General features: G+C 37.2%; 1 protein-coding gene across 4 annotated transcripts in view; it reads right to left on the bottom strand.

Annotated features, from left to right (window-relative positions):
• Gramd2b (GRAM domain containing 2B) overlaps nucleotides 1–26,675 on the bottom strand; it is a 125,159-nt gene that overhangs the window by 41,979 nt on the left and 56,505 nt on the right. The gene's annotated exons all lie outside the window — the stretch shown is intronic.

Here is a 26,675-nt window from a genome sequence, read left to right as displayed (position 1 = left end):
ACATATCATATTTCACACTTTGATTCAAGTGGGTTATGAACTCCCATTTTTCCCCATATACAGATTGCAGAATCACATCAGTTACACATCCATTGATTTACATATTGCCATACTAGTGTCTGTTGTATTCTGCTGCCTTTCCTATCCTCTACTATCCCCCCTCCCCTCCCCTCCCCTCTTCTCTCTCTACCCCCTCTACTGTCATTCATTTCTCCCCCTTGTATTATTTTTCCCTTTCCCCTCACTTCCTCTTGTATGTAATTTTGTATAACCCTGAGGGTCTCCTTCCATTTCCATGCAATTTCCCTTCTCTCCCCCTTTCCCTCCCACCTCTCATCCCTGTTTAATGTTAATCTTCTTCTCACGCTCTTCGTCCCTACTCTGTTCTTAGTTACTCTCCTTATATCAAAGAAGACATTTGGCATTTGTTTTTTAGGGATTGGCTAGCTTCACTTAGCATAATCTGCTCTAATGCCATCCATTTCCCTGCAAATTCTATGATTTTGTCATTTTTTAATGCAGAGTAATACTCCATTGTGTATAAATGCCACATTTTTTTTTTATCCATTCGTCTGCTGAAGGGCATCTAGGTTGGTTCCACAGTCTTGCTATTGTGAATTGTGCTGCTATGAACATCGATGTAGCAGTGTCCCTGTAGCATGCTCTTTTTAGGTCTTTAGGGAATAGACGGAGAAGGGGAATAGCTGGGTCAAATGGTGGTTCCATTCCCAGCTTTCCAAGAAATCTCCATACTGCTTTCCAAATTGGCTGCACCAATTTGCAGTCCCACCAGCAATGTACAAGTGTACCCTTTTCCCCACATCCTCGCCAGCACTTGTTGTTGTTTGACTTCATTATGGCTGCCAATCTTACTGGAGTGAGATGGTATCTTAGGGTGGTTTTGATTTGCATTTCTCTGACTAAAGCAGTTTTCTTTAGAAAGCTTTGCTTTAACCAAAACACTCCCAAACTAGACACATACTACCCCCTGACAAAAAAATAAGAGTACGGTTTTTGTTATTTGCATTTTGAGTGAGGTTTTAACAAATATAATGTAATCTACCTAGGAAAGCAAATGTTTCTTAAATGTATTTGGCTTTTCCTAGAATTTATCATATTCTGCATATCATATTATACATATTAGTATCAATATCTAATTAGTATCATATTCTATATATCATATTGTACATATTAGTTGTCAATAATATAGAGTTGTTCCATATTATTATTAGCATAGCAAAATTTTAAAATATACAGTTATAGTTATATATGTATCAACGTGGAATAATTGCAGAATTAGTGATAATTCCTCACTATTATTGAAAAGAGATGTTTATCCCAATATTTTAAATACAATTAACTTGTACAGGATAGGAATATTAGATTTAATGTAATTTATACATGATAGTACCTCTTTTAAGGAAATAAACATTGAGTCTGAACAGATTTTAGTCTTACATCTGCCATCCATATTTCCCATCCTTAATTTCTCCCACCACAAATATGTATTTTCTCTATCTGCACGAAGAACGTGTTGCTTTGGAAAACACACCTTCTTTGTTTTTTCCTTCTTTCTTGCCACTCCTTCCTACTGGATTTTCCAGATGACTACACTTGCATTATATCTTGCTATCCTCAAAGAATACCTGCACCCATGATGGTCCTGCCAATCTCTGGGGTATGCATGTGAGACAGGTGCTACCCACACTCCACAGAGAAGGAAACAAGGGTAAGGACACTAAGAACCACACATCTGCAGCCTCAGTGATCGAGCCTCTGTTATTCTCATACTTTGTCTATCTTTTGCTCAGCAAGCCCAGCCACACACCAGAGCCTGTGGATTTCACCTCCTTAATATTTTTTACTTAAGTTTCCTCCTTTTCTTTCTTTAGTTGGTTGGCTTAGCTAGTAATGTCCTTAAAGTCTCCTGCCTGAGCCACTGTCCCTCCCAACTTCAGAGTTGTATGTGACACCTTCTCCTTTCATCTGTGTGGAAGATCACTTTGCTTCTTTGAAAAGCTCCAATATGATCACATCATTCCTTCACCCTCTTTAAAATCTTATGGTTATCAGTTATCAGTTGCTAATGAAGATGAGTACAGCAAACAGGTCCTCTCCATTCTGACGCTTCCCTTTCTGACTCTTAAAATGTTGTCATGCTTCTCCCAAACACACTGTGCTTGGGCTGCTATGCCCTCTCTTGAGGTCTCCCCAGAGCACTGCACATCTTTCAAAACTTATCTCTGGCTGGGTCACCCCCTAGATGAAGCCTGCTCCAATCTCCTTTATAGTTTTATACTAGGTTTATTTAAAAATTATGAATGGGCTACTGTTTGCTTGTCTTTCCTTTGCTTAGACCATAAGCCTCGGAAGGATAGAGTTGTGGTCTTATCACATCTCTTATCCCTACAAAGATGCTCAATTCATCTACCTCCAGTACTTCCTGTTCTTGAACTCAGCCTTAAAGGTCAGATTTGCTGATTTCTGGCCTACAGTCCTTTTTGGCTATGTTGGACAGTAATAAATAGCAACAAGAAGGGATGTATTTCACTTGAAATTCCTGGGCTTGGGAAGACTGGCATGGGAAAGACCAGAGAACTTTTCTTCTGGGGGCTAAATCCTGTTCTGGAAACTTAGACTAAACATGTGAGGGCAGTTTGGTTGGGGCAACAGCTACCTACCCAATTCTTTCACACAAAAATAAAATAGAAGTCTCCTGCAAAAGTCGAGGGTAAGGAAGAAACATTTCCATTGAGGAAGCTTTACCATTCCTTCCCATAGAACTGGGTGAAAGGTAGGGGAGTTGGCCTAGTTACGAGGCTGATGACTTTGTCAACCCTGCTGGGAGGGACCTTAGTGCCTTAGTTTGCTTTGCTTTGTTAGAATTTAAAGGGTGATGTCTAGATATTGCAGACTGCAAGAAACTGGAAGAAAATGGGGTTTGTTTTTCTTCACTCTATTCCATTTCAGAAATGGAGAAGGCTCTAGAAGAAGAATCTCTATCCCATGATCTGTGGCTTCCTAAGAGTAGCCAAAGGCAGTTTCTGGGAGTAGCATCTTTGAAAGGGATGTTTATCATATTTTGGTATCTTAATAAGAGCCTGGACTTTCCTGCCTCCCCACCAGCCCTCCCTGTCATAGCCTGTGTCTCTGTCAGATCTCTGTCATAGCTGCTCTTTGTCAGATCTTTCTCAAATTTAGAAAACCCAGACTTTTCCCCTCTTCCATTTAAAAAAGCTTTGAGGAAAGGAGACTTAGGGTATATATGCATTTTCTTTCCGATGAAAGAAGTTACAAATCATTGATAAAAGGAATAGTGGCAATACTTGAAAATCAGTCATGGTTACTGTTGGGTTTCATAGAAAAACTCAGACGGGTCTACCTTTTGAGATTAATAAATTTACAGCATAACTGAGTAATTAAGGGTAGTCACTTAAAGTTGACAGAATAGTATAAACCTGAAAGTTAAACTTGTTTAATCTATATCCAAGCCCACTACTTACACTTCTTATTTATTTTGAAGCAAATCCCCCAGAACATTATTTTTTCATCTGTTAACTACTACAGTACATAGTTCCAGATTGTTTCTTTAAAAACAACAACAATAAAAAAACCCAAACAAACTAATATATTGAGCCCCCAAAAGATCAGAAACTATAATTGATTTTTTAAAATGAGTGAAACCTAGCCACCCTGCAGGGTAGGTATCAGCTCTATATGGTAGGATTCAGGTCTGGAGTAGACTAAGGCAGCTGTAGGCATGTGGCTGGGTATTTGGGTACCTGGAAAGGGACTCAGGAAGGTCACATTCCCTGAACTAGTCCAGATGGCTGGGGCCATCAGAGATGGAGGAGGCATTCTCTTGGATATCCCCTGGGACCATTCCCTTTTCTCTTGGGGGCTACCTGCTCTGGCTATTCTGTGGGGAGGAAAAAACAGAAATGACATTCCCTAATCTCAACATCTGGGCCAGTAATCTGGCTTCCTTGAAGATAAAGGAAGAAAGATCCCCAATTACACAGAACAATATAAAGCAGTTATAATTGTGAACAGAATGTATCAAAGAGGATGAGCTTCCATGACTTGGTTGAAAGATGGAGCCATACCTGCATCCTGTCTGGGCCTTATGTGGCAGCTACTCCTATCCTGTAACCTTTGCCCCACAGCCAATGGACAGTGTTGAGAGAAGCCTAAGTAATGGCAGACGCGGGCGAGGTGTCAGTCCATCAACACCGTGTGTCAGCAAGGCCTGGGGCTATGCTGGTATTAGACTGTCTGGGCTTTCATACAGGCATGTTCACCTGTCTTTGTGATTTGCAGGGTTAGGTTGACCTCGGAACAGTCTTGTAGCCATTTGAAAAAATGAGCAGTATGTGGATTTGAAACAAAATATGGAGTTCTAGATGCAAGAGTCAGTTCTCTCAGAAGTATGTGATTCTCAAATGACACCTGACCCTTATCCTTGCAAGAAGTTCTTTGAAAAAAAAACCTATAGAATTCTGTTCACGAAAAACAGCTTGTATGCAAAAATAATTCCAATCCTATCCAGATACCAAATGGGCAGGTTACTTTAGAAAGAGCACTGAGGAAATCTCTTCTAAGCTAGAGGGCCAGCTTGTTTTTAAGGCAGACATCTGCACAGTATGGTTTGCTCAATAGTGAGAGATAATGGGAAAGACCCCTCTCTGTAGAGCTCCTGAACCCTCTCACCACCATTCTTGTATCTGGCCTCTTACCCCAGTGTGGCCACTGGGCCTCTTACTCCAGTGTGCTCCATTTATATTTCTTTGGAATTATCTTTAGAAGAGGTAGGCCAGTATTAGTGGTGAGGGTAGCGGTGATGAATGGTGGAGGGTATATGTCTCTTTTGCAGCTCATAATTTTGTTATGAATATAACAGTATGAATGTATGAAGTCACTGGTGGAGTCCCCATCAAAGCTGAGAGAAGACTGATTTATACATAGAAGACAACAAAGGTACAGTGGTCCCGCTTTACCCATGGAAGGCACACCCTGAAACCTCTAATGGACGTCTGAAACTTCAGATTGTACTGAACCCTATATATAATATGCTTTTTCTCTTACGTACATACCTATGATAAAGTTTAATTTATAAATTAGGCACAGTAAGCAGTTAATTGCAATTACTACTAATAAAACAGAACATTATAAAAAAATATACTGTAATAAAACTGCCAATATTACTGTTCTTATGCTTTAGAGCTGTTATTAATTAAGTAAGTAAGGGTTACTCGAACACTTCCACTATGATAGCATGACTGTCGGTAGCAGTGAAACCAGCTACTAAGTGACTAACGGATAGGTAGTATATAGAGCGGATATGCTGGAAAATGGGTGGTTTGTGCCCTCGTGGGATGGAGTAGAAGGCAAGGAATCTTGTCCTGCTCAGAAATGTATGCAATTTAAAACATAAATTATTTATTTCTGGAATTTTCCATTTAATATTTTTTTAAAGCATGGATAACCAAAACAGCTCTTGTGCAGTAAAGTTATTGATAATGTTAACATAACTGGAAGAACAGCAAGTAACTGGACAAAGGGAACAAAGGGGTAAAGAGATGTGAGACAGGAAGTGGGAGGGTCCTGACCCTCCAGATTTTGCCTGGAGGGTCCTTATTGGCTTTTCTAGTTAGTGGGACTCTGGCTCAGCAAAGAAAATACACAGACTGCAACACTTATTAAGACTGAGAATATAAATTAGACTAAAGAACTTTCCTCTTCTCTACTATGGGTCATTTCAAGTGCACTTAAGTGATACGGTAAACTGTCTGTGAACTCCATAAACTAATGGTTCTCAAAGTGTGGCCAAAGGACCTTCTGTGTTGGAACTAACAGGGGCTGAAGAAAGACCGCCTTGTAAAAATGCACTCCTTAGCCCTACTTCATACCTCTTTAAAGTCTTATAACCATGAAAATCTTGGAATCATTGAACTGAATATCAACCAAGCTGAGATTATTGGGACAAATGGAAAGCAAATTTCCTTTTTTCTTTCACTCAGCAATGTTATTAGGGAAATTGGGAGACATTTATCAGCACAAATCAGGGCTATGGAAAAACAATCCCTAATAATGATGAATCTGTAGTGCTAGCTTTAGGAATAAAGTTTCTATATTAGATACACAATTCAAAATCAAAGTATGAACCACTTTTGGGTTTTACTTGGGAGACACAATTACTGGTCATTTTTATTTTTTGTTTGATTTGTGGTTGTTACGGTTTCCACCACAAGCTTCTTAGAATCATAGGTATTAATTTTTAAAACATTCTTGGAGAAGGAATAAGGACCGCATTTCATTTTGAGATACCCAGTATGTGTGGTATATTAAATGTTTAGGGAGGGATTTTGAGCAGGAGGGTTACAGAAAAATCTAGAAGACTTATAATGTAAACATGTGACTGACTATACATTGGAAAATGAATTTTAAATATGGTTTTGAAGCATTTGTTTCAAAACTATGGCTGACATTAATTTTTTGGGCGAAGAAGGTGGTGAAAATGAGATTAGGAGTCTGGGGGTCCATGTACTAAATTCAAATCCTGTGTCTGTTTCTATTTTTCCTGGTATTCAGGGGGACAGTTAACTTCTCTGAACTGTCTTCATACACATATCAGGAAAAATAATTCCTTCTGCCTTAGGATGTTGTGAGACTTTTAAAAAAATTAAATGTTTTATATTTGAAAAACACACAAATATATTAAAAATATTTTTTAAAAAACTTGTTTTTGCCATACAAAAAGTGTTCTGAATTGATTTAAAATTTTTAATGCTAGGAAACAAAACATTGAATAGATATAATCCCGTGATCCACTCTCACAATTATCACATGATTTCTTTTCAGTTTAGTAGTAAAATGGTTGGAATTCAGAAGTATATTTCATTAAGAGCTTCCAATAACCTGGCTCACACACTTCTAAGAAAATTCTCATTGGAGGAGATTTTCTCATTAAAATTAAAACATATTTTCCATTTACATATTTTTATTGTAGGGATTAGCCATTGAAATGATAACTGTGAAATGTTCTATGTGCCAGCATTAGTAGCTACGGTTCTCCCTAGTAAGGATGATCAAATGACCTAAATATGAGGAGGGATATGAAAGAAACAGGGGGAGGTAGCCTGGGAGATTCCTGCTGATTTCAATGAACAGAAATATTTATGTGGAATTTTACACAATTGAATCATGTTATATGAATTTTTTGTATTTCACAATTAAAAAACATTAGAAATATTCCTGAGATTATTTTGCTCAAATGAATAGAGATAAACGCCACCTTTCATAGATGCTATGAAATATCCCACTATATTTCTGTGTAGTTCACTAAGCTAATCCAAAATTGATGGTCTTTATAGTGCTTTACTTTATTATCACATTTTTTATTTTGGTTAAATTTGTCAATCTTTTTTTTTTTTTAATTTCTGAATTTACTTCCATGCACAGCAAGACTTTTCCTACTTCAAGATTATATAGTGGTTCTTATTTTCTTCTAGTATTTCATGGTTCTTACTTTTTGGTGTTTGAACACTTGATCAATCAGAAACTAATTTTAGTTATAGAGTGAATAGGTTTCCAGCTCTAATTTCTCCCATATGGTTGGCCTCTTGTCTCATCTTTTCCTCACAGTTTTGAAAATACTTCCAGATATATCTGAATTTCTTTCTGAGCCTTCATCAGGATAGTTTCACCATGATAAGCTATAGATCTATTTTACCATCATTCAGATTTTTGCCTGGATATCCTTGTTCTTTCAGAAAAAATTTTAGGATCATTCCATAATGTTTTCTTGAGTCTGACCTTTGTTGGAGTTGCATTAAACTTATAAATTTAAGGAACACTTTGTAATGTTAAAGTCTCTTTTTAAAAAAAATTTTGAATTTGTTCTAATTAATTATATATGACAGTAAAATGCATTTTGGCACATTATATATAAATGGAGTATAACTTCTCATTCTTCTGGTTGTACATGATGTAGAGTTACCCAAGTCGTGTAATCATATATGCACATAGGGTAATTATGTCCAATTAATTCTACTATCCTTCCTATCCCATATCTGCTCTCCTCCCTCTACTCCCCTCTGCCTAATCCAGAGTACTTCTGTTCTCCATCCTGCCCTCCCCTCTTATTGTGACTTAGCATCTGCTTATCAGAGAAAACATTCAGCCTTTGGTTCTTTGGGATTGGCTTATTTCACTTAGCATAACATTCTCCAGTCCCATGCATTTACTGGCAAATGCTATAATTTCATTCTTTAAGGCTGAGTAATATTCCGTTGTGTATATATACCACAATTCTTTATCCATTCATCAGTTGAAGGGCACCTGGGTTGGTTCCACAGTTTAGCTATTGTGAATTGAGCTGCTATAATCATTGATGTGGCCACACACTGTAATATGCTGATTTTAAGGGCTGACTGAAGTTGTAGCTCAGTGGCAAAGTGCTTGCCTTGCACATGTGAGGCACTGGGTTTGATCCTCAGCACCACATAAAAATAAATAAACAAAATAAAGATATCGTGTCCATCTACAACTAAAAAACAGAATATTTTTTTAAAAAATATGCTGATTTTAAGTCCTTTGGGCATAAACCTAGGAGCGGGATAACTGGGTCAAATGGTAATTCCATTCCAAGTTTTCTAAGGAATCTCCGTATTACTTTCCATAGTGGTTGTACCAATTTGCAGTCCCAAAGTTCTGAAGAAGGTAAACAATTATTCAAGTTATGCTTTTAGTAGTTACATTGTTTTACTTTAAGTCCTATTAAATTTATCTCTAGGCATTTTATATTTTAGGATTCTTATCCATAACTCTTTTTCCAATTTCTTTTTTAAAATTTGGTAAGAAAGCTATTTGGTTTGACTTAAAATTTGGTAAGTCAGCCAGCTTACTGAATTCTCTTGTTTCTAATTGCTTTTGTTGTTAGTTCACTTGAATAAAAAAATACTGTATAATAAAATTTCACCTCTGTTCAAACTTGTATATTGAGAAAGTCCAACCTCCTATAGGTCACTCTTATCCTAGGTGTCTTTGATTTTCCTTATTGCTTTCGTTCTCTGATATATGCTCCCTTTTTAATTTTTTGGCACTAATAACTGAACCCAGGGGTGCTTTAACACTGAGCGACATCCCCAGTCCTTTAAAAAATATTTGTAATTTTTTCTTTTGAGATAGGGTCTTACTGAGTTGCTGAGGTTTGCCCCAAATCACCTAGGCTGGTTTTGAAGTTGTGATCCTCATTCCTCAGCCTCCTGAGTGGCCGGGATTACAGGTATGTGGCACCATGCCTAGTCGTATTGTTCCCTTTCTTGAGAACTCTGACATGGACACTTCATTGTCTCTCTGGATGGTATCTAACAACTCATGACCTTTACTGCCACATCACAGTAATCACTTGGGTTAAAGCCTGGTTTCACTGGGGCTTATAAAGCTCCCTGTGGCAACCCTTCACCACCATAACCTCTCCAATGTCCCCACTGTCTGCCTGTGATCGCCTACTCTTCCAATTCTCATCCAGCTGCCACCCTCCCCTCCTGTGCTTCCGTGGTCTTCCAGCCTGTCAGTCCCTCTGGACTTTACTTACTTCCTGAGATAGCTCAGACCACACATTTCAGTGATCATTCCATTTTCCAGTTCTTCTGCAACATCCACTCAACCTATTACCCTCCTTCCCACATTAGATCCGAATTTTTATGTACTAGTTCATGCGTGCTGAGGTTGAAAAGGAAAACATTCAGTCCTTGTGGACTGGTGCCTTTGTTGTCAGCTGGGCCCCAGCTGTTCTTGGACACCCTCCATTCCTACTCCTTCAACTCATACTCCAAACAATCTCCGTACTTCTCAAGCCTCTAATCAAACACAGTTCACCCACTAGAGGAACAAAGCCATGCTGTGACTTCTCTAAGAAAGCTGAAATTTAAAGTGCACAGATTAGAGCAGCCACCTACCTTCTCTTGAGCTACAATTACCTGTACCTGCACTGTCTGAGTCTATTTGTTCCTCCAGTTGCAAGATGTAAGGTCTCTCTCCTATTCACATTGGAGCCCATTTGCTGAAGCTTCTGGGCTTGTTCCATCAGTTATCAGATGTGCTACATCATCTTCTCCCTCTCTGCTGGCTCTTTCTCCTAGTTTATCACACTCTGTCATCTAAAACATAAAACCTTCTATGGACCTCACTGCTCTAGTTACCTTCCTCTCTTTCCTTTATTTCTCGGTGGAATGTCTTGACGTTCTAGTCTATAAATGCGGTGTCTGCTTCCTCATTTCCCACTTATGCAATCCGTGACAGTCTAACCTCTATGCCTGTCATACCACTAAAATTTCCCTGGCAAAGTTTACTAGTGACTTCTACATCAGTAAGTGCTAAGGGCATTATAGTAGTTCTCTTAATGCTGGTTTTGGTAGCACCAAGACTATTTTCTCTCTCTCTCTCTCTCTCTCTCTCACACACACACACACACACACACTTTCTGTCTTCTTTTCTGGAGTCATTGTTGATTCTATCTGACTTTCTTATTCCAGTAAGATAATCATTTCCATTCCATTTACATTAAATTCAAAAGCTGTTTTTATTATATTATTTTAAATTCAATTCAGAGGATTTCGTTCTTTAATCTTTAATTTTTTTTTTTTTCATATTCCATCAAGCAGCGCTGAGCTCACAGAACTTGGCTGGCATTCCTGTTCCCTCAAGTTCAGCACTCCCAGGAATTCTCCTCCCTGTGCGAGGCTGGGTGTGATGACATTAAAAAAAAAAAAAAAAAAGCACCCGAATTCCTGTCTTCAAATACCTCGTATCTTCCAGACACAGCATCATACCTTCACATATATAATCTTACTTAATTTCCACTACAGGCTCCTGTTACCCAGATGGGAAACTGAGGCTCAGAGAGGCCACGTGACTTACTATTGTGAAGTCTCACAGACGGTGAAGGGGCAGAGCAGAGCTCTGAACCCCAGTGGTTACCCTGCGTGCCTGGCCATTGCCCAGCCTGGCTCACTAACTCCTGGCTCAGAGTTTCATATGATGAGTAGGGAGTCAGGCATGGAGTCAAGGCAGGAGTGGGATGGGTATGAATGAAAGGAGGTGGTGTGGCTGTTGACTGTTTCTTAAGAGTCTCTTTTCTTTCTTTTTTTTTTAATATTTATTTTTTAGTTTTAGGTGGACACAATATCTTTATTTTATTTTTATGTGGTGCTGAGAATCGAACCCAGTGTCTCACGCATGCTAGGCAAGCGCGCTACCACTTGAGCCACATCCCCAGCCCCCAAAGAGTCTCTTTTCCTTGTTAGTTTTTTCATGATTCTTTTCCTCTGATTGATTTTTGTGCTGTTTATTCCCCTGCATTTTTGTGGCCTCTTTTATTGATCTTCATCCAAACATAGGCTCATTCCTAAGTTCTGTCTTTGGTTTCTTCTTCTCTCCATTGGAAAATCCCATCCAGTCTCCATCTACTATAATCTATAGGTCAACAATTCCCAAATCTGTCTTCCAGCTCTGACCTCCACTCTGATGTCGACTTTTTATAAGAGAATTCATTTCAATACTGCAAATATTCTTTACCTCCTATGTTTTATGGATTAATATAGTGGCATCACAACCCACACAGCCCTCCTGGAGGGAGAAAATAAGAGTCATCCTAGCTTCCTCCCTCTACCCATCAAATCCATCACTGGCTCTTACTGTTTTATCTCTCAATATTTCTCAAATTTATTTTCTCCATTTCTCCTATCAAATAATCTCACTTGGATTGCTTCCCAGTCAGCTAAACCCTGCTTCCTGCTTTGTTTGCCAATAAATCTATCTTAAACCCTGCTGCTCCCCGGATTGTCTCTAAAAAGCTCAGTCTTGACTGTATCACATCTCTGGTTAATCCCTTTGAGGGCTCCCTATCCCTTATAATAAACCTAAATTCTTTCTCATTGCATTAAAATATCCCTCTTCTTTGAACTTTCACCAAACCACTGTTCCTGCTGCACGTATTGCTACTCAATTTTATACAATTTAATGTTCAAGTTATATAAACTTTCCATAGTTGCCAGGCCATGACTTCATCACTGTGTCTTTATTTAGGCTCTTTTTTGTTTTGAATGACTTTTTTTTTTCCCCCTGAGGGGGCTTATTCCTCTTCCTCCTAAAAACTTATCCAGATTCATCATTTCCCCTAAGAAGCCTTCCTTTACCCCTATGTTGGGCTAGTTCCTTCCTCATTATTCTCTTAAAAAAGTTTTTCTTATTTTATCATTCTTATTTATCACAATAGATTAAAATTCATATTTAATGTCATATTAAGATACTGTTAAAATTATAGTAATAAATTATCTGGAATGTATAACAAGAAACTCAACAGCAAAAAAATAAATAACCTAATTGAAAAAATGGGCAATTAGGGCTGGGGATATTGTACAGCACTTCCTTGGCATGTGCAAGGCCGTAAGCACAGTGACACCAAAAAAAAAAAAAAAAAAAAAAAAAAAAGGGAAAAAAGGTGGGTGGTGGGTGGTCAGAGACCTAAACACACATTTCTCAAAAGAAGACACACAAATGGGCAAACAAATATATAAAAAATGTTCAACATGACTAATCATCAGGGAAATGCAAACTAAAACCACAATGAGAAATCATGTTACTCCAGTAAGAATAGCTATTATCTAAAGACTAATGATAACAAGTGCTAGTGAGAATGCAGGGAAAAGGGAACCCTGGCATACTAATGCGAATTGGTATAGCCATTGTGGAAAACAGCATGGAGTTTCCTCAAAAAATAAAAAAATTAGAACAACCATATGATCCAGCAGTCCCACTATGAGGTATATGTCCAAAGGAAAGAAATCAGTATGTTGACGAGGCATCTGTATGTCTATGTTTGTAGCACTATTTGTTACTTCTAGGCATGGACTAAAAATAATCTAAATGTCCATGCATTGATGAATGGATAAAGGGAACGTGGTACATATATACCATGGAATACTATTCAGCCACAGAAAGAATGAGATCCTGTCATTCTTGAAACATGGATATAATGGGGATCATTACATTATGTGAAATAAGTCAGATACAGAAAGACAAATACCACAGGATCTCATTCATACGTAGAATTGAAAAAAGTTGGTCTCATAGAAGTTAAGGTAGATTGGAGGATACCAATAGCTGGGAAGTCTAGGGGGTTGGGAGGGATGAGGAAAGGCTGATCAATTAGTACTAATACAGGAGTAATAAGTTCCAGTGGCTCTTGCACAGTTGGATGACTATAGAGAACAATAATGTAGTATATTTCAGAAAGTTAGAAGAAAGGATTTTGTATGTTTTCTTCATAAATGTTTGAAGAGATAGATATGATTAGGTTAAATATTACACAATGTGTACATACATTGAACTATCTCATGGTACCCTGTTCACATGTACAATTTTTAGTTTTTTATGAATTAATTTAAAAATAAATTCAGTTAAAAAATTACAGTAAATCTATGTTAATGTTTTTGAAGGCAGGGTCTATGCCTACTACATCTTACTATCCTATAATGCAGCATAATGCTTAATAATTGTAGGTCCTCAAAAATGTGCATTAAATTCAATTATTGATGTAAGAAAAATACTTTAAATAATAAATAATATAATGTATATTAAAAGTGCTAGTACAATCATTAAGTTGAACTGGGCAGCTAATATCCCTTTTTATTTCCCCAATTTCATTTCTGAGACAAAGGACATTTTAACCTTAAATTGTATTCTGCATTCAAGTGCAATAAATGATTCTTCTCAGATATGAAATATACTAGAGAAGTCTGAAGCTCTACTGACAATAAATTTGATTCCATTTGTATTACAGGCTTAAATTAAGTAACTTGACTAGACAGTTCTACTGTGGCCAGTCCACGAAGCCCTGTGGCCAGGAGGGGCTGTCTGAACGCGACATGAATGCTGATCTACCTTTATAATGTGAAAGAGGACAGTTTAGGTTTGTTCCAGTGGCAGTTCTGCTTTAAACTAGTATAAATTTACCTAGGGAAAGACTTCAAAAGAAAAAAATAAATAAAGAGGCCAAAAACATGTAAGAAAGCAAGGATTCTATTCCTATTTAAGAAGCTTTTCTCAGTTTGTTCAGCCAAATAGAATTCTTTACACAGAGGCTACCTCGGAGTGCTGAGAAGTAGGGCAGTTTCTTCAAAGACTGGTCCTCTTCAGGCTGGAAGAAATCTAACAACTCTGGCCATTCAGTCCTCTCCTTTTACAGCGGAGGGAACTGAAGACCATAGAGGAGAAAGACTTCCCCATGTGTCAAAGAGGCAGAAGTGCCAAAGCTGGAGAGAGGCAGAGAGCAAAGCAAGGAGGGGAATGCCCAGGGGACCCCAAGCCCTCCCCTTCACTCTCCCTGCTCAGCCCTGAAGCCCACCACTCCAGCCTCCAGCAAACCCTAAGCAGGCATCCAAAACAAGAATTCCAACTTACAAGTATACTATCCTTGTTCTTCCCTCTGCTTGGAATAATTTTTTTCCCTTTAATTTGTGGCTGAATTCTTTATTAGCCTTCAAGCTCACTTCAAACATCACCTCTCATCTGCTTATCCCAAGAAAAACTGATGGCCTACATCTTTGTTCCTATAGAATTTGATACCAAGTGGAATTCCTATCACATGGTATTAGTAATGTATGCATCCCACTCCCTATCCCCACACTGGGAACTCCTAAAGAGCATCATACATGGGTAACTTGGCCTCAGATTCCCAGCATGGAGTAAGTGCTAGGTAAGTTCTTGTTGAATTACAGTGGTAAGAAGAGTGGAGACTGTCAAAAAATCAGATTTCAGGTAAAATGGCTGTGTAATGGCTGTGCTAATGAATCTATCATGACCAGAAGTCAAGAACAGGAAAATACGCTTGCTTTGAATATGCTCAGGGATTTACCAGGGAATAGACCAATCTGCTACCAGATGTTAACTATTAGTGGCACTTAGGCAGTAATGGAAAAGCTTAATGCTAATAATTGGTAATTACCATATGGGAAAGTCAAGAGTAATGCCTTGCATACAGTGGAAAAGGCCCACCTGGTGTAAAACTATAACATGGAAAGGAAAACTGAAAAAAAAGTAAACCCTATACAAATTCCCATTACATGTAATGAAGTAGAAAATGGCACAAGGAAACTGTGACAGCTTAACCTCCTCTGTAGAAATTCACAGATATTTTTCAAAAACTGTTTTCCATAATAGATACGGTATACTTTTCAAAAAAAAGGAGTTATACATTACAGTTGCATCTTCAAAATATTTTTTAATGCTTATTATGTGCCAACACCTATCTGGGTATATTATAAACACTGAAAAAATATTTGGGAACAGAATAGTAACTACAAATGTTTACTGTATTCATAACGCAGTTAACAAAGTAATAAATCTAGATTTGAAAGTGTGAAAACGGCTTGTAAGTATGGGCAGAAGCTGTCTTAATATTTTATAGTCACATCTTGTTTTTGATCACACATGAGCTCATTCACAGAGTGGTTTAAAGGTATTTAAACTATTCTTATCCACCTCATCACCAAATTTTGACTTTAAACAACTTCAGGCTGTTTCTAAAACCTGAATTCACTCTGAAAGGAAGAATATTTGCCAACCTTATGACTAGTCAAGGACCAGATCCAGGCTTTGAAAGCAGCTCTGCAAGAAGAATTTCAAAAAGATTTTGTGCAACTGCAGCATTGTTGAAAAAGTTCTTGGGTTCCTTAGGTGACTATTCTTAGACAACATTCACATGCTTCTTCAATTAGTCATGTTACTTTATAGAGACAGACTGTGCTTGTGCAACAAAGAACTCAAAACTATGGTCTTTAAAAGTTGGAATTTTTGAATGACCACTGTGAAAATCACAATGTCAAGCTGCATCTGAGAAATTCGACTTTCTACTGTCAGATTTGAGTACAACACAAGTACCCAATGAGGCCAAATACAGCAAAGAGTACCACTGCTCAATTATAGCTAATCTTGTCTTGTACAGAGCATGAGAAATCCTTCCAATGGTAGACCCATAGAATGGAAATGAGTCTTAGTTTTATATTTGGGAAAACAGACCTATAAAAAGTAAGAGATATATTCAGTGATGCACAGACATTTAGTGGGAGTTACTTTGCCTTCTGCATCTTTGCTTTTCCTAAATTTAGGAAGCTTGTATTATTAATGATTTTAGCAAGCTGGTTCAGATTAGGCTGCCTGCTTTTGAAATTTGGCTTCAACATTTTTTAATACCTATGACCTTGGGCAAGTCCCTGTGTCTCTGTTGTACATAAAATGTGATGAAACAGTGTGTACCTCAGTATATATACAGATGTCAAAGCATGGTAAACAGTGTCTAAAATAGCACTGATATGTTTAATCTCTGATATATTTTGAAAGAAGATTAAATCTCAAAATGATATATGCCTTTCCTCTATTCCACTTTCCTTATGAGCAAAGGCTTTATCTTCTTCATCCTGCATGTCCAAGATGTTCTGTATGGCTCCCAATGTGCCAAACTACTTAGTACATGTCAGCTGAGCACAAGAACAAATCTCTCCAGTCATTAGTGATTGTCAAACACTGCCTACCTTTCTCCTAGCTCCTATGCCATTTATAATTCTCTCATCTCATAGGTCCTGATGAAAGGTCTGGTATTTTTTAATGTTAGAATTTCAGCAAAGGTGCTGTGCTTCTTTGTGACATACAGCACTATAGACTAGGGGTTTCAAAATAATGGTTAGGGTTTTTCAGATAATAATATTTAACAGTAAAGGACACAAAAACTGACATGTCTCTGAGGTTCTTCCCAGTTTTTAACTTACTGAAGAAGATGGAAGACATAATTTGAAAAATCTAGAAAGATAACAAATATGGGTATGATCATACACCTGACTTTTATAGACTTCAAGAAAACACCAACATGCATATACAGATCAACAGCAGATCAATATCTCCAGTTGGAGGAAGAGGCATGTCCACCCCAGCTCATTGTCTGAGATGTCATTGCTAAGGTATGGAATGGTGTAGAGAGAAGTGCATCTTCCAGGATGGAAGAAGATGGTTAATGCAAGTAAGCATTTTAAAAATTTCTCTTTTCAATATAACCTCAGTATTATTTATTGCTATCTTTTCTAATTCTCTTCTTTCTAATACTTTATAGTGACAATAAACTGGTTTATGGTTTACTATATTATTCTTTATTGTTATTTTTAAATGTACTCCCACATGTACATGTGTAGACTATGAAACAGAATGCCATGTTGTGCCATCAACTCCCTCCCTCATATACCTCAGTGGCAGAGTCTCCTGTCACTTTCTCTTGTGCTTGGTTTCATCTCTTACTGTTTTGTTCATACATTACAGGCAATGCCACTGCCTACATATCAGACAGGCTAGGTGTGTGCAGTTGACTACAGCATCTAGGTTTGTGAAGGCACGCGATCACATTCACATCACGACAAAGTCACCTCATGACACCTTTCTCAGAATGTATTCCTGTCATTAAGCCATGTATGAATGTATGTACATTGGAACATGGCTATCTTAAGAAAAAAACAAAACAAAACAAATTTAAAAAAACTTGATTTTTTGGGTTTTTGTTTTTGTTTTTGTAGTTGTAGATGGACAGCATGCCTCTATTGTATCTGTTTATTTTTATGTGGTGCTAAGGATCAAACCCAGTGCTTTACACGTGCTAGACAAGCACCCTGCCACTGAGGTACAGCCCTAGTCCTCATGTTGTTTTTAAATGACAATAGCATTAAGAAGAAAAACAGAACCTTGGGAGATAGTTAGCTATCTTTGACATGAGAAGCTACAAGATGGGAGGCAGGAGAAAGGCCTTTATTTTTCATTTTGTATGTATCTATATTATTTAGATTTCAGAACTTATAATATACATATGACTTTAAAAATGTCAACACCAACATGAAGGTTATAATCCAAGTCTGTCATTAAAAAAGTAATAAATTTATATGCAAAATATTAAAAGGTTGTTAAAAAAAAGAAAAGCACCCAAATATCATGGCCTGAGTTACCCTTGACATTGTGATTTGGAGAGTGTTTTAAATCTTTTGTGTGTGTGTGTGTGTGTGTGTGTGTGTTACTAGGGATTGGTCCCAGGGGCCCTCTATCACTGAGCAATATCCCAGCCTTTTTTTTTTTAATTTATTTTGAGACAGGATCTTGCTAAGTTAACCAGACTGGGCTTGAACTTGTGATCTCCTGCCTTAGCCTCCTGAGTCACTAGGATTACGGGCATGTGCCACCTCACCTGGCAAGTTTTTAAAATCTTAAGTGTAAATATCATTTGGCCAACATTAACAGATATTCATTATATAATAATATGGCCTGCCTTTCAGCTGCTTATAATCTTGTTTTTCTGCTAATGTGAATGTCCTTTCTCTTAAACCTACAACATATATACATGCATTGCCAATGGAAATATAAAATGCTGCAATTACTTGAGAAAACCAGCTCCTCAAAAAGTTCAATACAGAATACCATGTGACATAGAAATTCCACTTATAGGCACATCTTCAAGAGAAATGACAGTGTATGTGTGCACCAAAATTTGCATGCATGGGTTCACAGCAGCATTATTCCTAATAGCTAAAAAGTGAAAACAACCTAAATGCTCCATAGGTAAACATATAAGACTTGATATATCCATACGATTGAATCCTATTCATGAACTACTGGGACATGTAGTTCATGGAGGAACCTCAACCTATGATAGGAAGTGCAAGAAAGCAGACACAAGAGACCACGTATTGTGTGATTCCATTTACAGGTGGTCGTCAACTTGTGATCCACTTATGATCTTTCCACCTTATGAAGATGAAAAAGCAATACAGGTTCAACAGAAATCATACTTTACTTCTTGAATTTTGATCTTTTCCCAGGTTAGTGATCTATGGTATAATGTCCTCTCCTGAGGCTGGACAGCAGCAGTGAGCCACAGCTCTCAGTCAGCCATGTGAGTAGGACCTCTACTGCATACCATGTTGCTAAGCTGTGATGCATTATAGTTTAGATATATTAAATGCATTTTCAACTTACTGTATTTTCAACTTACGTTGAGTTTATTGGGACAGAACCCGATGGGAATCTGTACATAAAATGTTGAGAAAGGTAGGTTTAAGGGATAGAAAGAAAAGTGCCCCAACGCTGAGGATGGGGCTGGGAATAGCGATTAAGTTGAATGTGTCTGAGGAATTCAGTGGAAGGATGAAAATGCTCTAAATAAGGTGATGGTGTTGGTGCACCATTAGTGCACCATTAGTAAATGTCATTGAATTGTATACTAGGAATGGGTTGTTATGGTTTGGATCTGAGACATCTCCCAGTGGCCACATGTCGAAGGCTTGGTGCCCAGCTGCTGATACTACTGGGAGATTGTGGAGACTTTAAGATGTGGGACCCAGTTGAAGGAAGTAAGACAGCAGTGCACCTTTAAAGAGTTTATTCATCCGTTAAACCTTCTTTTCTGCTTCCTGACTACCTCACCATAATGATGCAGCCAAGTGACCATTGATTGAAACTTATAAAATTGTGAGCCAAAATAATTCTTTCCTCCTTTACATTGTTTTTCTCATGTATTTTGTTACAGCAATACAAAGCTGACTTAACACATGGGTAAGTTTTATGATATATAAAACATACTCAATTAACCTATTAAAAATAACATGCATCTTGGGACATCACGTACCATAACACATACAGAGACCTCTGAGATATGTGGAGTGATGTGTCAGTGGCAGCATAGAAAGCAATCTACCTTGGGGAGTGCAGTTAAAGTTGGTCCGGCTTCTCTTCCAAGGGCAAATAATCAAACCTATGTTCCTAGAGGACAAAAAAAGAACTCATTCATGTGGCTGAGGAGGTGTCTTTCCCCAGAACCTTTGTCTCCTTATATTTGAAAATATGTGAAGTGCCTAAAGCTGAGAATTTAAAGAAAGAGGAAGGTATTGAAGACAGTTCTGTTGGAATTTAGCAAATAGAAAAAACTCAGTAGTTGTTTTTTTCTTTTAAAGAGAGAGAGAGAGAGAGAGAGAGAGAGAGAATTTTAATATTTATTTTTTAGTCTTTTCAGCGGACACAACATCTTTGTTTGTATGTGGTGCTGAGGATTGAACCCAGGCCGCACATATGCCAGGTGAGCGCGCTACCGCTTGAGCCACATCCCCAGCCCCCAAAACTCAGTAGTTTAAAGCTGAGAATCTAGAGAACAAAGCTCAGGGCCAGAAAGTAGGATGTGAAAAATTAATGGATCATGGATAAAAGATTTAGACAACAGATGTGATAATCCCAAATAAGTGAATAATATCTAAATAAGCCAAGAGGCCACAAAACAGTTATGATATTAGAACTTTTTTGCATAGAGTAGAAAACAGAATGCCACATCAGACTTTTGGAAAAATTTGAGTGCTATTGTAAGACTCCTCAAAACTACACAGTAGGTGCTGTTGCAGGCTACTGTAAGAGTTTGAGTCTCCTGAATTTTAACAATTTAACACAATTACATTTTATATCATCCTTCTACCCCCATCCCATAGCATGACCCAGACTTTGAACAATTAAGGACTAACATAGCTTCAGTCGGGCAAAAAGCATTTCTTACATTTCCCATTCAAACTTCAAATTGAACTGGGCATGGTGGTACACTCCTAGCAATATGGGAGGCTGAGACAGGAGAATCACAGACTGGAAGTCAGCTTCTTGACAACTTATTTTAAGACTCTGCCTCAAAATTCAAATAAATAAATAAATAAATAAATAAATGGGCTGGTGATGTAGCTTGGTGATAAAGTGCCCCTGTGTTAAATCCCCAGCACCTAAATAAATAAATAAATAAACTTGAAATTGAGCCTATATGAAACAGAAGATGAAACTGAGACTCGAGGTGCTCAGTCATTTGCTGTGGTCACATCTCTAGCAGATAAAAAAAGCCAGATTCAAACTTTTGTTTCCTAAAGCCTACTTTCTTGCCACTTTATGAGCAGCCTTGATAAATCAGCAATTTTCTGTGACATTAATCTGGACATAGTTCATATTTCTTTTCAAAAACTTTCAAACCAGAACATATGCTATTGTTCTCTATTCTTCAAACACTTCCATTAATTGTTGTACTTTAATATAATTTTTATATTTTCTAATATGATATATGTAAATTTTTCTTCCTACCTCAAAATTTATATTAGAAATTGAACTGGCTCTGTTTGATTTGATGACTTGGAAATAAATAAATAAATAAATAAATATATATATATATACACACACACATACACACACATGCATAGAAAGATAAAAATATAATGAGATTCTTTTGCTAAATAGGAACTCTCAACGTTCAGAGTTGAACAAGCACTAGAGAAATCAAATTATACTCAATTAGTATTTGCCTTTGCTTCTCTTGCTTGCAACAGAAGATCAATACCTAACCCTTCATGTGATTGTCAAGTACCCCTAATATGCCATGCATAAAGACAGTATGGGTTACATAATACTTCCTTTCATGGTAGGCTGTTTATTTTTACTTGAATTCAATATTTAAAGCAAAAATATATATCTAAAATAATTCATGCTAGAGAGCTGTCATTTATTGATAACCCCCGCCCCCACCTCTGTATTGGCAGATGAAACCCATGGCCTCCAATGCTAGTTAAGTGCTTTACCACTCTGCTACATTCCCAGCTTCCTGCCTCAGCCTCCTTAGTAGCTAGGATTACAGGTGTGCAGTAATACCACACCTAACTGAGAGCTTCCTTTTAAGGTAAATATTTATGTTGCATACATCTGTCCTTTTCTTATATATGGAAATGAAAAAATTTCTAGAACTCTTATGTACTAAATTATTAAAATTTAAATATGAAAAATTCAAATTGTGGGCTGGGGCTATAGCTCAGTGGCAGAGTGCTTGCCTAGCACATGTGAGGCACTGGGTTTGACCCTTAGTATCACATAAAAATAAAAACAAAATTAAAGCATGTTGTCCACCTACAACTATAAAAAAAACTGTTAAATTCAAATTGCATTTAAAGTGTATATTATATGTGATATAATTTATTATCTGGAATATGAATCAAGGTAAGTTTTTCTGAGAAATACATCAGCATTAGGTTTAGCTCTTTGTTGAAATTCACTAAAAGCAACTTAGTCATTACAAAATCTGGCCCCTAAGAAACTAAGAAATAAAACTATGTTTTATAAAATGTATGTTAAAAAAAGTTAGTCCACGCTAGAACTGTCTATGTAATGGTACATACAATTCAGAATAAGAAAGGCAATAAAAGTGGGCGAAACTGGATCTCAAAAGGAGATATACAGCTAAATCACCTATTCTTTGTCAGAAAAGGAGTACAGTGTTATTTTCAAAGCAAATACGAAGTTCGGTGATGAGTGAATCAACAGCTTCACCTAGCTACAGCTCTCTGGAAAGTAAATGTATCTAAAAATAACTGATAGAAACTTTAAGGAAATGGTAAAATGTAGAATTTGCCCTGACATAGTCCAGATGAATGGCAGCTATACTATATATTTTAATTTAATTATATTATATATTTTAATTACTGGATCAGGGGTCTCAACCGCCTTAGTTCACTAACAGATGGTTTATGAAAGTGACTACTTGTGTGCCTTCTGAGAAATTCAGTAAGGAGAAAATGCAATCAGAGTTTGTGATCTATTTAGGGAAAGACACTCAATGTGGTGGTTAACATGTGAGTTAATATATGTTAACAACTTAAACAGTATTTGTATAAGCTAACCCTTCAATAAGCATTAATTGTTAAATAGCAGTAGCGAAATTCCATAGGACTGACCCTGTAGGTATAACATGAGCACTGATAAGGAAGAGATGTTTGTGGCCAGTGATAAGAGAAGGCTTTAAGTGAAGAGGAACTGATTTCTAGAATTGTAAGAGACAGAGAGGGAACTGCTTGAGAGAAGGAATAGAGGTGGGGAGAAGAAAGGCAGATGGGGATTCATTCAGTCCTACAGTAGGCATATATTTTGTTCAATTTGCATGGTGTCTCTTTTTTGTTTTATAAGAAATATATACTTTATTTAATTATTTTTAATTTATATGTTTAATTGATTGGTCACAATTGTGTACATTTATGGGAAACAGTGCAATGTTTTATATATGTATAAAATATGAAAGGATTAAGTCAAGCTAATATCTGGCACCTCACTTACCTATGATTTTTATAAGACATTTAAAATTTACTCTTAAGTTATTTAAAAATATACATAGTTACTGACTAGATACAGTCACCCTGCTGTGCAACAGACCTCAAAACATTGAACCCTTTGTATCCTTTGATGAACAACTCCACATCATCCCTAGCCTGTGGCAAACACCATTCCACTCAACTTCAAGGAAATCAACATTTCTACATTTCACACATAAATGAGATCACATTCTGTTTGTCAATCTGTGCCTGGCTTGTTCCACTTAACATAATGTCCTGCAGATATATCTGTGTGGCAAATGACAGATTTCTTTCTTTTTAAAGGATACACTATTTATATGCTGCTTTTTCTTTATTCATTCATCCATTGATATGTGAAGGCTGATTCCACACATTGACTACTATGAATAATGCTACAGAGAATATGGGAGTACTGTATAATACCTCTTTAAGTAGAGGACTGCTTATATGGTTGTCTATAAAAGATGTACATGCTGACCAGTATTAGGCAATGAGTTAAAAAAGAGTCTTATGAGTGCCCAAATCATTAAAGATCTTAAAATCTTAGCAGAGGAGGCTGTGTTTCAGAGTAGGCCATGGAAAGTGACTCTAGATTCTAGATTCTGGAGCTAAGGAATGGGAATAAGTTACTGTGCAGTGGTTACAAGTTGGCTCTTGAATGAGTTTCAGTGTTCTTATCTGCAAAATAGAGATAAAAATAGTGCCTATCTCATTCCATGTGCAAATGCATGTAAAGTGTTGAGCATACTCCCTGCACATAGCAAGCATTCTCAATAAATGGTGGTGATCATTACCTACCTACGAGACTTGGTTCTAGGTCACAAGCCTAGGTGGGTACAGTGACAGACACAGGGAAATAGGGAAGAGTGAGCCACTCAAATTCTCCTAGAAGAATGTCCATGAGGACCCCTGGACTTCAATAAGACTTTGAGCTCAGAAATAATTAATCTAAATATAAAGGCTAAAACAGAAAAGCTAGACAGGATTTCTAAGCATAAATATTTTTTTTGGCAGCCTAGAATGATTTCAATACAGAATCACCACACTAATGCATAATTGTGATAATGATATTCTTTCTTAAAATTACTCTTATTCTGACACCAGAACAAGAGTTTAAGAACTCAGAAGATAATAGTATCTAAAATCTTAGATCAAATCAGAGATGACTTTAGTAAACACAGATACCATTTTGTAGGGAAAAACAAACTTTCAAAAGCAATAGAGTTTGCCAAAGACTGACAAATAGGTAAAAATCTTTACAATAGAGAAGATTCAATTATAAGCCTTGTCTGTGTTTAATGTGGCAATGGCCACCGATGTATGTCCCTTGAAGTACAGTACCATATATCTGTGCCTCCCTGCTCTTGGAGTTCCAGAAGGGAAGATCCCAAATCACAGTTATCTTTGTATTGTCCACTACTGTTCAACAAGCAGGTTCTGTGGTATTTATTAAGCTGAGATGAATTTGTGAAATTCAGTTCTAAATGAAGGGCTGTGTGGGGATCTTAAGCTTCAATGTGGTTTAGGCTTATTTTCTACAAAATTATTTTCCCACCATCTGAGTTTCAAAATAAGAAAAACTTTCTATAGTCTATGGTGGACTTTTTAATCAATCAAAATCATCTCTTCACTGAGTATCTGACACCTGGGAATATGAAGATTTCAATACTTGGGAACCCTTGGGTACATTTAAATCGTCCTGCTTTGTGTAACTGGAGTTAAAGGCTGCCTTGGACAAGTCCTGGGCTAGGAGTTTCAAGGCCTGGATTCCAGCCTTTCTTCTGGATCTAAAAGGGGGTTGGAGGGATAATGATAGAGATAAAGATAGAGATAGAGACACACACAGAGAGAGAGAGAGAGACACCACAAAAAGAGTTCATGACACAACACTGTCCATATAAAAGTTCCAGAAAATTTTTTCCAGCTACATTTTTTCATTCTAGCATCAATAAAATGCTCGTCACCTCTAACATCTATACCATGGTGAAAGGACTTTGCCTCTTCTTCAGATAAATAAAATAAACACAAGAATGATGGAATGCAAAGTAAATAGATGTAACTTGACAGTTCGTATTTTCCCTTGTATAGGAAATATTATAAAGTTAGAATTTTATATTGAGTGAGTAAACAAAATTTCAGGGGGTTTCACTTGTAGCAATTTTCTCTTTATCATGCAGAATAGGAATGTCAGATTACATTGACAATCCTGGGAAGACAAAGGATAGGGCAGCCAAAGGAGGCAGAAATCCTGGACACAATATGACCAAAGCCTTGAAATGACACATCAAAGCTGTCAATGATGCTCTTCTTCTGAAACTTAGGCTTAAACTTCAGCTGGTACACATTTAGAATCTGCACTTACCGGCACAAGTCCTTATGTGGAATAAGGCTGTGATTTTTTGAAAAAAAGAAAAAAGACTCAATGATAAAATGATGGGGATTGAGTCTTCATTATTAATAAAAAGTTATCATCTTTTCATTCTAGCATCAATAAAACATTTTAGTACCCCAACAACTTGACATCATAAAATAAAATTGGGTGATATTGATTTAGATACTGATTTTACTCTCACTTAAAGTTATGGTGATATAATAAATAAGCAAATGCTGAAATATCATTTTCCTTTTAAAAATAAGAATGGGAAAAATGATCATTTAAAAACCGCACTTTTTCATTTAAAAAGCTATTCAAAGGAATACAGGGAAGAAAAATTAGTTTCGTTACAGGAAATTAATCCTGTGATCAAAATATTTGAACTTTTAGTTTCTTAAGTCAGAGTTTATAGGTCAAATAATGTGCAAATCGTGCTATTGTGCACATACATATTTTAAGAAGAGAGTCAAAATCTAAGTGTTTTTATTGCATATTCATTGTGCTTCCCCACCTCACCCTTACACTCTCTGTACAAAAAAGTTTGGATTAAGTACTCAATCAAAGACAGGTAGTGTCTGAGGGGAAAGATAAGACCTATCTCACGTTTCCCTTCTCGAGGGGAAACAGCGAAGGAGATGGGGCAAAGACACCCACAAGCTCTGAATCACATAAACCACACATCATTGTGAAGGTAGTAGTCATATGACATCCAATAACTAGAGACAACTGGATCTCCCCAGATGTCACTAAGAAGTAGGACAACTGAAATGAATGTTGGTGCAGTTTCCTGACATGTCTTGAGGATTTCAAAGTTTTCTCAGACACCCCTTGAGAAGTAAAAAACACCAATTATGCTTTCGGATCAAATATTTCACATCCCCACCGACTCAGAGCTCCATCGCATATGTAAAAGACAGGGGGCGGGGAGGAGACGGAGAGATCGGGCGCCTCCGAAAGAGTTCAGGACACAAGACTGTCCATATAAAAATTCCAGAAAATCTTTCCCATTCGCACTCGTCCCCGGGCAGAGAGGTCTGGGGTTGGGGCAACAGCGCGCGGTCTACCGCCTCGGATGTGTC

This window comes from Marmota monax, unplaced genomic scaffold (genome assembly GCF_021218885.2).
Source record: "Marmota monax isolate L192 unplaced genomic scaffold, Marmota_monax_Labrador192_F-V1.1 WCK01_AAM20220418_F8-fsc00006, whole genome shotgun sequence".
Lineage (NCBI taxonomy): Eukaryota > Metazoa > Chordata > Mammalia > Rodentia > Sciuridae > Marmota > Marmota monax.
The sequence above is the reverse complement of the archived record's forward strand: the minus strand, read 5'-3'. Positions and strand labels throughout refer to the sequence as shown.